The following is a 13,047-nucleotide window of genomic DNA, read 5'->3' on the forward strand; positions in this document are numbered from 1 at the left end:
GCTGCTGGGAGAGAGAAGTGCTATACATGTGACTTCACTGTGAGAAAGAAACTGGAAGCTTGTGTCTGGTGTCTCCTGGAACCTGCCCTATGCACCTTTCCCCTTTTGCTGTAATGAACTTAAGCTGTGGGAGAATAGCTTTCTGGAGCTCCGTGAGTCCCTCTAGCAAATCACTGAATCTGAGTGAGGTCTTCTGAACATTCAAATGCAGAGTCCTAGCATCAAAAGAACAGTACAGAGAAACTTCTGATCATCTGTGGCTATCTTATCTTAAAGTGCCTTATTTCCTCTGCAGGAGGAGGAAAAGGTTTGGAAAGTGTAGTGCACAGCTTCAGTTTAACATTCCCTTCCCCTAACCTTCCATGGAATTTTCTGGACCTTTGATGATAACTTATGTGAGCTTGATACTAAACTCCACTTTTAGGTTAAATGTTGATTCTTAGTGTATATTAAATCAAACTAAAATCTGCTGTCTTCTTTGAGACAGATTAGAACAGAATCAAATTAGTTTCTGAGACTTCATCATATGCTTCATGGCCTTAGAGGTCAAAATATTTCCTGCAACTCACTTTACCGTAAATAACTTCTTACATAGATTTTAATTAGGGATGGGCTTAAAACGTATAAAGATGCAATTTGTATTGCAGTAAGTACAATGGAAGCGAGAATGTTAGAGAGCTAGTAAGAAAAAAACAGTTTGTCTACTATGGAAATTAAATTGGTTTAAATATGAACAAGCTTGTTTTAAGATGCAAAATATAATTCCTAGGCTAACCACTAAGAAATAATCCAAAAATAGAAAGTTAAGAAAAAAAGAAGGAAATCAATAGTATACTAGAAAATATCTACTTATAACAAAAGGAGGAAGTAATGGAGGAATAAGGAAACAAACAAACAAAAAGGCAAAAATGTATAAAAAGCAAATAGCAACTTGGGATACATCAATACTGCCTTAGTAGAAAGGATAAAGTGAATGGACTAAACACTACAACCAGAAGGCAGAGATTGGAAGAACAGATAAAAAGCATAACCTACCTGTATGCTGTATATGTAAGGTGGGAAGATAAAACTTCTGGATAAGTTCCCAGTGGCAGTGTTTTTCAAACGTTCCATATATTTCTCTTTACTTCTTAGGCTCCTTATAGTAAGATGGTTTCATTGTTGCAGCCAAAGAAATGTGAATGGAAGTGAGTGTGTTATTTCTAGGGCCAAAATTTAAAAAAACATATACTCCCTTTTGCAGCTCTCTCTTCTTCTTCCTTGGTGTCCTTGCAAGTTATTTCTGAGATGTTTGGAACCTAAAACGCTGAGCCACTACTGCCTAGTAAGGGGATGGCCTGACCCCCACCTGACTTTTCATAAGCAAGAAATAAACTTGTTGCACTAAAATGGTTTTATTATTTATTACCAGGACCTATTTTAACCCAGTATGGGAACAAATGCCTCAACAAATAAGGTATCAGTTTAATCTACAAAAAAACAGTGCCTTGTGTCATTAGACAGAGGATGGTAAAATGGATTTTTGAGCTGATCAAGGAAGAGCCCCTTTTGTTACACTGTTTTATTCAACTTCTATAGTACCTCAGTATATTTATGAATATTTCTTAACTATTGCTCTTGGAACATGATTGAGGTCATCTTCCCTCCAATTCCCACAGTCTTATATGGCCTGATTATGTCAGGCACTGATTAGCATACTTCATTCATAAAATTCTTAGGAATCCAGTTTTTAGAAGATACATAGTTATGTATTGTCGATCAACAAGCCCCCAAATATGAGTAAGACAAAAAGAAAAAAGGAAAGAGAAAAGGACTGACATTCTTTCAGTTGTTCATGTAAAAACCTTGGAGTCATCCTTGACCCCTTTCTGCCTCTCACACTCCGTATCCACTCCCTCAGACAGTCCTGCCTATTCAGCCTTCAAATTACATACAAAGTTTAACTACTTATCATCTCTATTGCCGCCACTCTGGGCTAAGCGACCATCATCTTTCACCAGGATTAATAAAAGCTTTTAAACTGGTCTACTTGCTTTACTACTTGTCTCCCTTCTATCTATTCTCGAAAGAGCAGCCATTTTGATCCTATTAAAAGGCAGTCAGATCATGTCACTTCTCTGCTTCCTCTCCCTCAGGCATGTCATCTTCATCGGAGTAAAAGCCAAAGTCCTAACCAAGACCTACAAGCCATATGTGATATTTCTGACCCTTGTCCCCCACTACTTCTACCCTTGCTCTGCTTCCTTGCAGTTCTAAATAGGTCAGGCATGCTTTTGCCTTCGTGTTTTTGTATTTGTTCTTTCTTCTCCTTGGAATCGATTGTCTTCAAGTATCCACATGGCTCACTCTCTCACTTTACCGCAGCGTTGCCTTTTCATTAGACTGTCCTGACTCATTAGGCTATCCTCTTATTCCAAATGCACCCCTTCCTATCCCTCTTCTCTACATTACTTTTTTCCTTCCTTTTCACTACCTAATGTACTACACACTTCACTTGTCTTCTTTATCCTCAGTTTCTCCCACTCAAAGGATGCCCCATGGGGCAAGGATTTTTGTCTATGTGCCTAGGACAGTGCTTGGCACATCAGGGTATTCAATAAATATACTTCTGAGTGGCAGATGCAGAGCTGGACTTTTTTACACATTTTCACTTAATCTTCATAATCATCTTATTATGTAGATACTTCTGTCTCCTTTTTAAAAGATGAAGACACTGAAACTAAGAGAGGTTAAAATATGTGAATCTAGGTCTTCCTGACTTCAAAGCCATTGTTCTTTATTATATCTCAGTTACTTTTACTCAGGAAAATAAGTGTTATGTGACAGGTCCTTAGGTCTTTATTTCCTTTTTATCTGGGACTCTATTCAATCTTCCTTTTGCTCTCTAGCTTTTCATGTTAACACTGCAAAGATGACCCGTTGTGAAGCCCGGCTTAGCCACACTGTCACCATCTCCTCTCAAATCTCACTAGTTGGAGTAGAGCTGTCAGCCTTTTGTGAACATGGCAAGCCTCTCCGTGAAATAAAAGGCCAATGACATGGTGTACCTTGTAAAAGCTATCATAGTGGAAAAGAACATGCAGCAGTGTTCACATCATGAAGAGAAATGTCACCAGATGCATATAATTTTGAAATTCTTACCTATATTTTTTATATACGCTACTTGGGTTAACAGTTCTGAGACAATAAAAGAAAGACACAATCATTTTGTTCAGCTCAACTGCTCAAAATGAAAAAAAAAAGGTTCTCTATAAAAGTGAATATCAGGTGAGTAGTCTCTGAAATATTGCCTATTGATCTAATCAAAAGAGACCATTCAAAATGAATATAGTCCAGGTTTATGTAATATTTAGAATAAGTAAATGCTTGGTACTTTTGAGGTAAAAGTTTTATGGTACCTGAATAGTAATGGCAGAAAAGTCAAGGTCAGAAGAGATAAATTTCACTTTTTAAAGTGAAACCAAGCAGAATTGCTAGAAACTGAGTCACTAGGAATGAAGGAAACACTAAACAGGAAGCTTTGCTGCCCATGTCAGTCCAAGATTTATGTGAACAAGGATATTTGAGAATTCATGGCGGAAAGAAGAGGAAAAAGGTGAAAGAGGCTTTTAATCCTTAGCTCGCTGAATTTAGATTTTTAAACTTCTTACAATGAATAGTAATAAACGCCATAAAAAGAATGCTTGTTGAAAGTTATCAAAACATATATATTTATGTTTTGGGGTGTGTGTGTGTGTGTGTGTAAGGGACACACATACATTTCCCAAGCAGTTTATTTCTGTGATTCTATAGGTCAGAGAAAAGTTACTTGGGGTTTTTTCCTCTAACGATGCTAGGATAACAAAAAACACTATATGCTTTCACAGATAAGAGCAAATAAACCCTCATGTTTCATGACTTGTACTCCGCAAGTTCATTTCTCTCTCATGTAATAGACCAAAGCAGGTGCTCCTTAGCCAGCCGGTTCTCCTTCCTGCAGAAATGTAAAGATCCCTATAACCCTGGGATCATCTCCATTCTAGGCTACTGGAAGGGAAATATGCAAACAGGGAAGATCATGCCTGGGGAGGTTTTCATGGCCCAGGCCAGGAAGTGCACAGTTATCTTTTGCTCATATTCCGTTAGCTACATCTCCATGACATGGCTACACTCACCTGTCCAGCTATGTGACCAGGAAGAAGAGGAACATAGCTTTAAGAACAGATCACAGTCTTCCCCATGACAATAGCACATGTATATTGAGCTTCTACATACACAAGTAAGGCATTATTTTAGACGCTGACATACATTTGAATATTGTGTTTTTTGAGGATACCAGAACAGAATATTAATTATATGGCTTTTGAGAATAATAAACTGCTCCAGTTGGATGATAAAATCTATAATAGTACGTACTTGGGCTTATGTCATATGTCTTATTAACACGTACTTTTTGGTTTATATCAAATGACAGAAAACTTAGAATTTTAGAGTTTCAGAAGAGTTTGAATTTAGAAAGCTATTCACCATAGATTATATGAGGCATTAATGGAGCTGCGTAATTGAAATGCTGAAAATGTAAATTAATTGGCTTGTAAATGAGACAGGTATAACAAGTAAATGAGGTCCTGGGGGTCTGTTTTCATTCAGCTACTGAGTTGCAGGAGAAAGTGAGAATGTTTACAGAGGTTAATGGAATAATTATGCAGGATTTATCAATTCTATTAAAATTACATTTAAAATATAAAGCTATATTGTATGGCTTAAATTATAAAATGGGCTTTCTCAGAATTCAAATCTTCAGAAGTCAAAAAGAGCCATTTTGCATTATCATGGAATGGTAACTGTCTTTTTTAAATTAGGAATTTATTTACAACTTTTTCTTTCTATTCAGTTTCCAGTCTTTTATACAAGAGTCATCTGTCTTCAAGGTTAGTTCATTTCAGTCATAGAGGAGAGAAATACCAAGTACAGAATACAAAAGAATACCATGGCCATAATGCAGATTTCTCAAATACCATTACTTAGAAAGGCATATCTCCAGACAGACACTATTTTAAATATTAACATTATAATATTATCCTTATTTCTCACTCTTCTTTCTTCTTTTTTCCCTGATTTTATCATCTCTAAATTGCTTTTTCCAGTAAATTCTTCCTGGCCTCACGTTCTTTACCCCTTTTCGGAAATATTTTCAGAAATAAAATTAAGAACTCAAAAATTAATGTACATATATCAGTGTTCTCTACCTTCCCAAATATTCTACAATGGAAAGGGTAGAAGAAGCACTTCAAGTAGCCATCAACAACAGCAGAGGATTTGGCTGACCTGGCCTCACGTTCTTTACCCCTTTTCGGAAATATTTTCAGAAATAAAATTAAGAAATCCAGTAAATTCTTAATATACTGGCTGAAATGATGGGAGTGGAAGCCAAGAACAGGCTTTCACCTAAGTAAGAATCTATGCCTCCAGGGATTAGTGATGCCTCCACAAAGCTGCTAAAACAATCACCTTTAGTCCTCCTTTTTTGGGGTGAATTCTCCCAGACACCCAAGAGGAGTTAAGCTCAAACCAATTTATAAGCCTATCAGATTAATCTTCCCAATATCCCTCCAGTTAGTCTTATGCCTAGAAATTCATCTTTCCTAGATAGCACTCATCTCTATTCACCTAAACTGCTACTTTTTTCAAGTGCCTTTTTGAACTTCAGTGGATCAATGGTTTTTGTTTTAAAAAACATTATTCAAACTCATTAATATTCTAAATTTTCTTAAATAAAAATGTCATCTAAAAATTAAAAGTATGGGGCGCCTGGGTGGCTCAGTCGTTAAGCATCTGCCTTCGGCTCAGGTCATGATCCCAGGGTCCTGGGATCGAGCCCCACATCGGGCTCCCTGCTCAGCGGGAAGCCTGCTTCTCCCTCTCCCACTCCCCCAGCTTGTGTTCCCTCTCTCGCTGTCTCTGTCAAATAAATAAAATCTTTAAATAAATAAATAAATAAATAAAAATTAAAAGTATGGGGAGAATATATTATCTGAATGTTTACAATCTAAATTAAAAACAAATTTTTTTAACAAGAGGTATAGAACAGTTTTTCAACCTTGGCATTGACATTTTGGATAGATAATCCTTTGTTGTGGGGGGAAGGAACTGTTTTTATATTGTAGGATATTTAGCAGGATTCTTGGCCTCTACCTCCTAGATGCCACCGAGCTGGGACAACCTCAGTTGTCTCTACATACTGCAAAATGTAATCCTGGGGGAAGACAAACTGCTTCAGTTGAAAACCACTGGGCATTATAGTTAACTTTATTTTAATTGCAAATATTCACATGTATGCTCTTAGCTCTTGATGAAATATCACAACCCTCCTTGCAGCAATTCACCATCCAGAGGGCAGAACTGTTTATATGCTTATACAGCTGTTAATCGATATGAGATTTTAGGCAAATCTATAGTGAATGAGACTCTGTGGGCTAATTCATCGGTTTTAGCTTCCATAATGAAGGAGAAACTAATATGTTTTTAGTGTGGTTTAGCTTTTCTAAGTGCTGATGCCAAATTATGATGGTACAAATTGGGTCAGTGGATTTCTTAGTATTTTGCTAGTAGAATGGGTGGGGGGGGGCACAAACACACTAAATAAGAAACTTAAGAGTCATATACCTTAGCTATATCTGAATATTGAAGTACTTAAGATTTTTTAGATATTTCAATTTTGTTTTTATCCAGTATTGAAAAATGAACAATTATCTGATGAATGTCAGTCATACAAAAATTCTATAAGATAAATTTTGCCTAAAAAAAGCATTACACATTTTATTAAGGTATGTATTCATTAAAAAAAAAAAAAAAGCATTATGCAGTCTGTATCGATCTCAGGTTTAGGTTTGTGATGTTTCTGAGAAATACCTAGATTCTGAAATTCCTACAGTTTGTGTCCCAGCTAGCCTGGAGGCCACTTCACTACTTGGAAAATTCTAGGTGTGAAGTAAAACATCTTAGCGATGTGAGTTTACTCCTAATAATGACTCTGGGTTGGTAGTCAGAAGGTAATTCTCCTAGAGATGTTCACAGTGGGACATTCACCGGCAGTTGAGAAGAACTTAACTGGAAGATTGAAATGAGATGAATAACATCTGTATTTCTAACTGTGAGCAACTTTGGCTTCTACCCTTCCTTAACTACTCAGCTCACAAATCGCTCTAACAGGGATATTTCATACATATGGGTTAAATTCTCAAGTTATACTTGCAATGTTATTCAAGTTATCTTGGTATTTGAAATAAACACACAATTGGGCAGCTTATCATTCTAATATGACCCCAGTTCAATGGCATATGCACTTTCAGGTGCCCCAAGTGTCTGCTAAGGCCAAATGTCTCCTAAGTAAAGATGTGAAGCAGTATACCTTATTTATCTCTTTGCATATACTCTCCAGATTTTATCACAGAACCCATATGGAGGGACTCTCATGCCACAACTTTTAGTCTGCATATATGAACAGAGTAGAGAGAATGGGGAAAAATTTTTGTAACTACATTTGTCAGACTTCTGCTACAGTGCCAGAAAATTTAAATTACCATGAGAGTACAAATTTTGTATATGAATGAAAAAACATATTTTTTCCTGAAAATAAATGGTACAAAACACATCTCAAATGCCACCTCTTTCATGAATTTCCTGACTCCAAAATTAGTACATTTCCTTTCTCAGGCTAACAACCCTCATGACCATTGTGTCTTTATGGTTACACATTTTAAAAATAGTATTCTGTCTTGTACTATAGAAATTCATGTGCTTCTCTTATATTGCTTTGTTAATCTGCAAGCTCTATCAGGAGAGATTTCAGAGTTTCATTTCAGAGTTACTTTGTCTCACATAGTCATATTGATCATTCTAGTTACTATAGCCAGATTTAAAAAACAAAAACAAAAACAAAAAAACAAACACCCAAAATATTTATTATACTCACCAATCTGTAGTTTGGGTAGGGCCTCAATACCAATACCTCATTCTTGTTCTACTAGTTGTCAGCTGGAGCAGCTGGAAATTTGGGCTCTGAAACCATCTGAAGACTTGCTCACTCACTTATCTCATGGGTGGTAGTAGCTGTTAGCTGAGACGTTGGCTGAAACTGTTGACCAGAATATCTATCACTGGCCTCTCTATGTGGTCTGTGCTTCCTCACAACATGGTGGCTGGGTTCCCAGGGTGACAAATTGATGCAATGGGATATAAAGGATTAAGGCAGCCTCTGACGTAAAGCAAAGTGCATTGCTTTGGGCATAAAGGGTCAAGTGGCATATAAAACTCACCTTATGCATCTCTATATTACATTGGCTATTCTCAGAGAGGTCACTATCACTTAGGGAGGAAGCCCAGTTCCAAGGAGTTTATCACTGCAGTGAAAATTTCCCAGATCTCTTTCCCCAACTCCACCCTCCGCTCTACTCTGCCATTCATCACCTATTTATCTCTTCAAGACCTTCTGCACATAGCTCAGTTTTAACTCTTATCATTTTGTTTGGAAAGTGTTTTCGTGCTTGCTTCTCCTTGATCTTTGTTCAGAGCCTGGCGTGCCACTTAAAATTTCAGAGATCAAGTCTTTGCTAAACTAATGGAGGAAATAAATTTTGGATCTTGTGTTGGCAACCTTATCAGGTGAAGAAAGCAGCATAAATTTGCCTGTGGCCTTCTGCAGGTGGAAGCAAAATGCTTTAGGAGCTGACTTTGGGTGGAAAAGAAAACCTGGGGCTAAAAATGAATGAATGAATGAATGAATGAATGAATGACAGTAGAAAATGACCCTAATCACTAATTTGGCTACAATATCTAAATAAATTCTGATAAAATAACTCACTTACTAGCCTTGAAAGGCTTAACAGTACTTGCCTAGAAACTCTTCAAAACTCTAGTTAGCACTTCTAGTAAGAAAGTTGAGACATAGTTGAGACATTTTTGCTATATATACCACCAGACAATGAGCTCTTTTTCAGAGCAGTATCAAATTACTTGGTTGTAATAGTTTCTTTATAAATGTTGAATGAGCAGATCAATTAATCAAGATGCATCTTTGATTAAATATAAATATATTTTATGTTCTTGGTAAACATAAAGTAAACTTTGGGAAACCAAGTTTACATGACTTTAACTATTAATGTGGAGAAAGTCATCTTTCCTTGTCTACCACTGTCACCTTTCCCCCATTGTTATAGCCATTCAAATCTCTATCAAGGCAGAATATTAAATATTATAAAGTTTATCATCTGATGTTAAGGTATAATGATAAGAAAATTTTCCCTGAACTACAAGAAAAGAGTCAAAAGAAGAAAGAGGGGAAAGGAGAATATAATGAGATTGTAAGTATCCAGGAAATATTGTCTGTCTGTTATGATTTATGTAATGAAATTAAAAAGTTGAAAGCCAATTTTAAAGCATTTCAAAGTAATATCAAAGAAATTAATTTGAAGGATACATTTAATGTTTTGAATCGGAATCTGTCAAACCTGTCATGAATTTTAACTGAGTAAAAAAAGTACTCTGATGCATATTGTATGGATGTTGGAGTTTCAAATACCACAAAACTACCCAAGAGATGGCGATACAATAGAAATCAATTACCTGGCAGTAATAACGTACTTCAGTTGAAATCATGATGGATGTCAAAGGAAATATTTTGATGTATTTAAATAATGAACTCTACTGTTTGTAAAACCTAGTTGTGCCTGATAACCTTTAGAACAGTATCTTCAATTTTAACTGTAGGTTTTCTTAACATACTAGTATGTGCACACACACACACAAGTACACATATCATAAGTATAAAGTTCACTAAATTTTCACAAACTGAGCACCCCTGTAAAACCAATAACCACATCAAAGAAAAACCCCCAAAAAACAAAAAGCAGAATATTGTCAACTCACCAAAACCCCTCATTATGCCCTCTTCCTATCTCTGCCTGCCTCCCAAAGTAATTACTATCCTGACTGCTGACAGCATAGATTATTTGGAACAAAAAAGATAGTTATGTATTTTTGTGTGTGTGACTGGCTTCTTTCAGTCAACACTGTTGACCTATAAAGTAAAATGGACAGTTATTTTACCAGCAAGAGGGATATATTCAGAAAGAGCAAAGTGGTTGCAATTTGAGACATACAAGCTATGGCAAACCATAGGCAAATCTGGATATCAAAGGAGAAGACTGTTTCTTTACAGAGAAAAGAAGTAAGTTGGGAGGGGCTGCTTTGAATGAAAGTCCATTGGAGGAAAGTGTGAGTTCAGGGTGATGATGGTTTCTTATTGGCTGAGTTGTGGTATTTTTCTTATTGGCTGAGCTTGTTGCTAGGCAAGGAGAAATTCTTCCTGCTTCCTTGGAGTAGTAAAGTAGGCTTCTCCTGTTGGGAATGCAAACTATGTCTTTTGCTGTTGGGGTCTGCAACTAACAATGAGCAGTAGGGCATGAGAGCCCCTCCATCTGTTTGCCTGACTCCATTTTATATGAGGTTTCAACCTTATGTTTGTGGGAATAATCCATATGGTTGCTAATAGTTATATATTGTTAATTTTTATTGCTGCATAGTATTCCATTAGATGACTATTCTTTTTTTTGGAAAAATTTTTTTTTTCCTTTTTTTATTAAATATGACTATTCTGCAATTTATTTAACCACTCTAGTCCTAATGACAATTTGAGTAGTTTTAGTTTGGTGCTATTATAAATAACACTGCTGTGAACATTAAATACATGTCTTTTAGTGAATATATTCTAACACCAACTACTCTTAGCATGTGCTGTGTGAATTATCATGTAAAATTACACAATTAATGTTAATTATATCTATTACTCAGGTAATAAGTATAAAATACCTTTCTTTAAGCTTCCATTTATTAAAGCAAGATACTTATTATTAAATAAAAGCAGACTCCTTAAATAGAGTCTAGTATATGCCAGATATAAAACTAGGTACCTTATCAAATTACCACTGATAAATATTCTGTAAAATGAATATTACTATAAAATTTTGCTAGCTAATGTTAAGAATTTAGCAATATTAAGTTGCAAAAATAAATTATGTTCTAACATAAATTTTGTTTGCAAAATGAAGAAGGGGAAAAATGGGAAGAAGAAAAGAGAAGAAGGGAAAGATATTATAAAGAGATGTTTCCAAGTGAAATTTAGAACCCCAGTGAGTTTGATCTCAAAGCCTGTTATAATTTATATTTTCCAAGGGGCACACCTTGAGACAAAGATTTAACCAAACAAGTTGCCATTGTAGACAACTAGAAGTCTGGGAACCATTGCAGATTATAGGGCTCAAAGAAGTTTCCTTTTAGGAAGAGATAATGATTGCACTTGAAAATCAATTAGTATGCACTTAAATGATAAGGCTTGAAAGGACATGGGTGGAGCACCGAAAGTGTCTGTAACAATTTACTTGCCTTGGACAGATCCTCCTATGTCCCATGCTAAATTCACTCAATATCTCAATATTATCACTGTTTTTCATGTGGTGGCCAGTCACGGTTTCATTGAAAAAAAAAAAAAATACAATGGAAGGAGAAGTAGGACAAACTAACACACTCCCTCTCCCTTCCAACTCTGATTCTAGATTCCCTTCACTTTCAGCCAGCCTTTTCGATGGTCTTGCCCAATAAGTAAACACAGACCTTCATCTTGGGGATCTGTGTCCCTGGATAACACGCCCTTGTAAGGCCTACTTGTTGTAATTACGCATTAATGAATATCACTCATCATAAAAACACCAGATGACCGCTCAGGGAATATCTTGAATTCTAGTCATAATTCTCCCTACCTCCATCATGTAGCTGCAATCCTATGTCCTCACGGTAATCAGATTCTATTATTCCTGTTGACAAAGTAACATTTCGTTTGTTTTGCTTTCTGGTCTTCAGTCAGGAGAAGCCCAAAATGATCAGGTAGCAGTCTGCATTTAGGTTTTCTGGAACTTTTGCTGTGTTACCTATTATAAGAGTCCTCCCTGGGAACCAGAACCTCTGGTCCAGCAGAGATTAGTTACAGGCACAGGAAGTACAAATTCCTTATGTGAGTACCTGGAAGTGTGGTGAGAAGAACCACTGTTTCTATCTTCTGTTTCTTATATTTATTTATTCTATCAGAGCTATAACCCACATAATGTCATTGGTTCAACTATATGCCACACCTTGGAGGGCAGCGCTCAACTATGAATGGCATCATCCACAATCTGTGTCTCAGCTCTGCATTTAAAGAGGCCATGCTAACATTCTATTAGGCTGGTGGCTTCTAAGTGATGAGGTGTATCCGAGACCAGAGAATTGCATGCTCTTATGTTCAGCGTTCGCTTTGTTTGCCGTAAAATGGGTTGCTTGATCCAAGGTGATAGTATATGGGATGGACTGACAATAAATCACTCACTCTGTGAGCCCTGACCAAGACAGGTTTGTTGAACATTCCCCTCAGTTTGACTAAACCTTTGACAGGATTCTTCTTGACTATGGGCCCTGACATCTCTTTTCTTAATTCCTTTAGAAAACTTATCATTGTAAATTCTTTAATATGACATTAATACCGACAGCCAGCTATATATTCCGTATAATGGTTAAGTGACCTGGACTCCTTCTGATGCTATTTGGTTAAAGTCAGGAGAGTTAATGCTGTTTCGGGGCAAGACTATGTGTGTAGAGTACCATCTGTCCCAGCTGAACGTAAGCTGCTTCTAATCCTCTTTCCTGATTAGTATTGGAGGTAAAAAGCACATTTGCCAGATCAATAACTGTAGATCAAATGTTCAAGGCTGTATTGATTATTCTAGTAAAGTCACACATTTGCTACAGCAGCTGTAATTGGAAATAACACCTGGTTAACTGTATGCTTCTTGCTATCATTTGCCGTGCTCCATTTTTTTTTTTTTTTGAGTGAGGAGGTGTGTGGACCTGTCAATTAAAATAGGGTGAAAATAAAAACCACCACCATTATATCCTTTAGGCTTTAGGCCTCTGCCATTGCCATTCTGCTCTTCTACCTGGGACACAGCATTGCTTTTAATTTGCTAACCTGCTTGGAAG

The sequence above is a fragment of the Phoca vitulina genome, unplaced genomic scaffold (assembly GCF_004348235.1).
Source record: "Phoca vitulina isolate PV1807 unplaced genomic scaffold, GSC_HSeal_1.0 scaffold12, whole genome shotgun sequence".
Taxonomy (NCBI): Eukaryota; Metazoa; Chordata; class Mammalia; order Carnivora; family Phocidae; genus Phoca; species Phoca vitulina.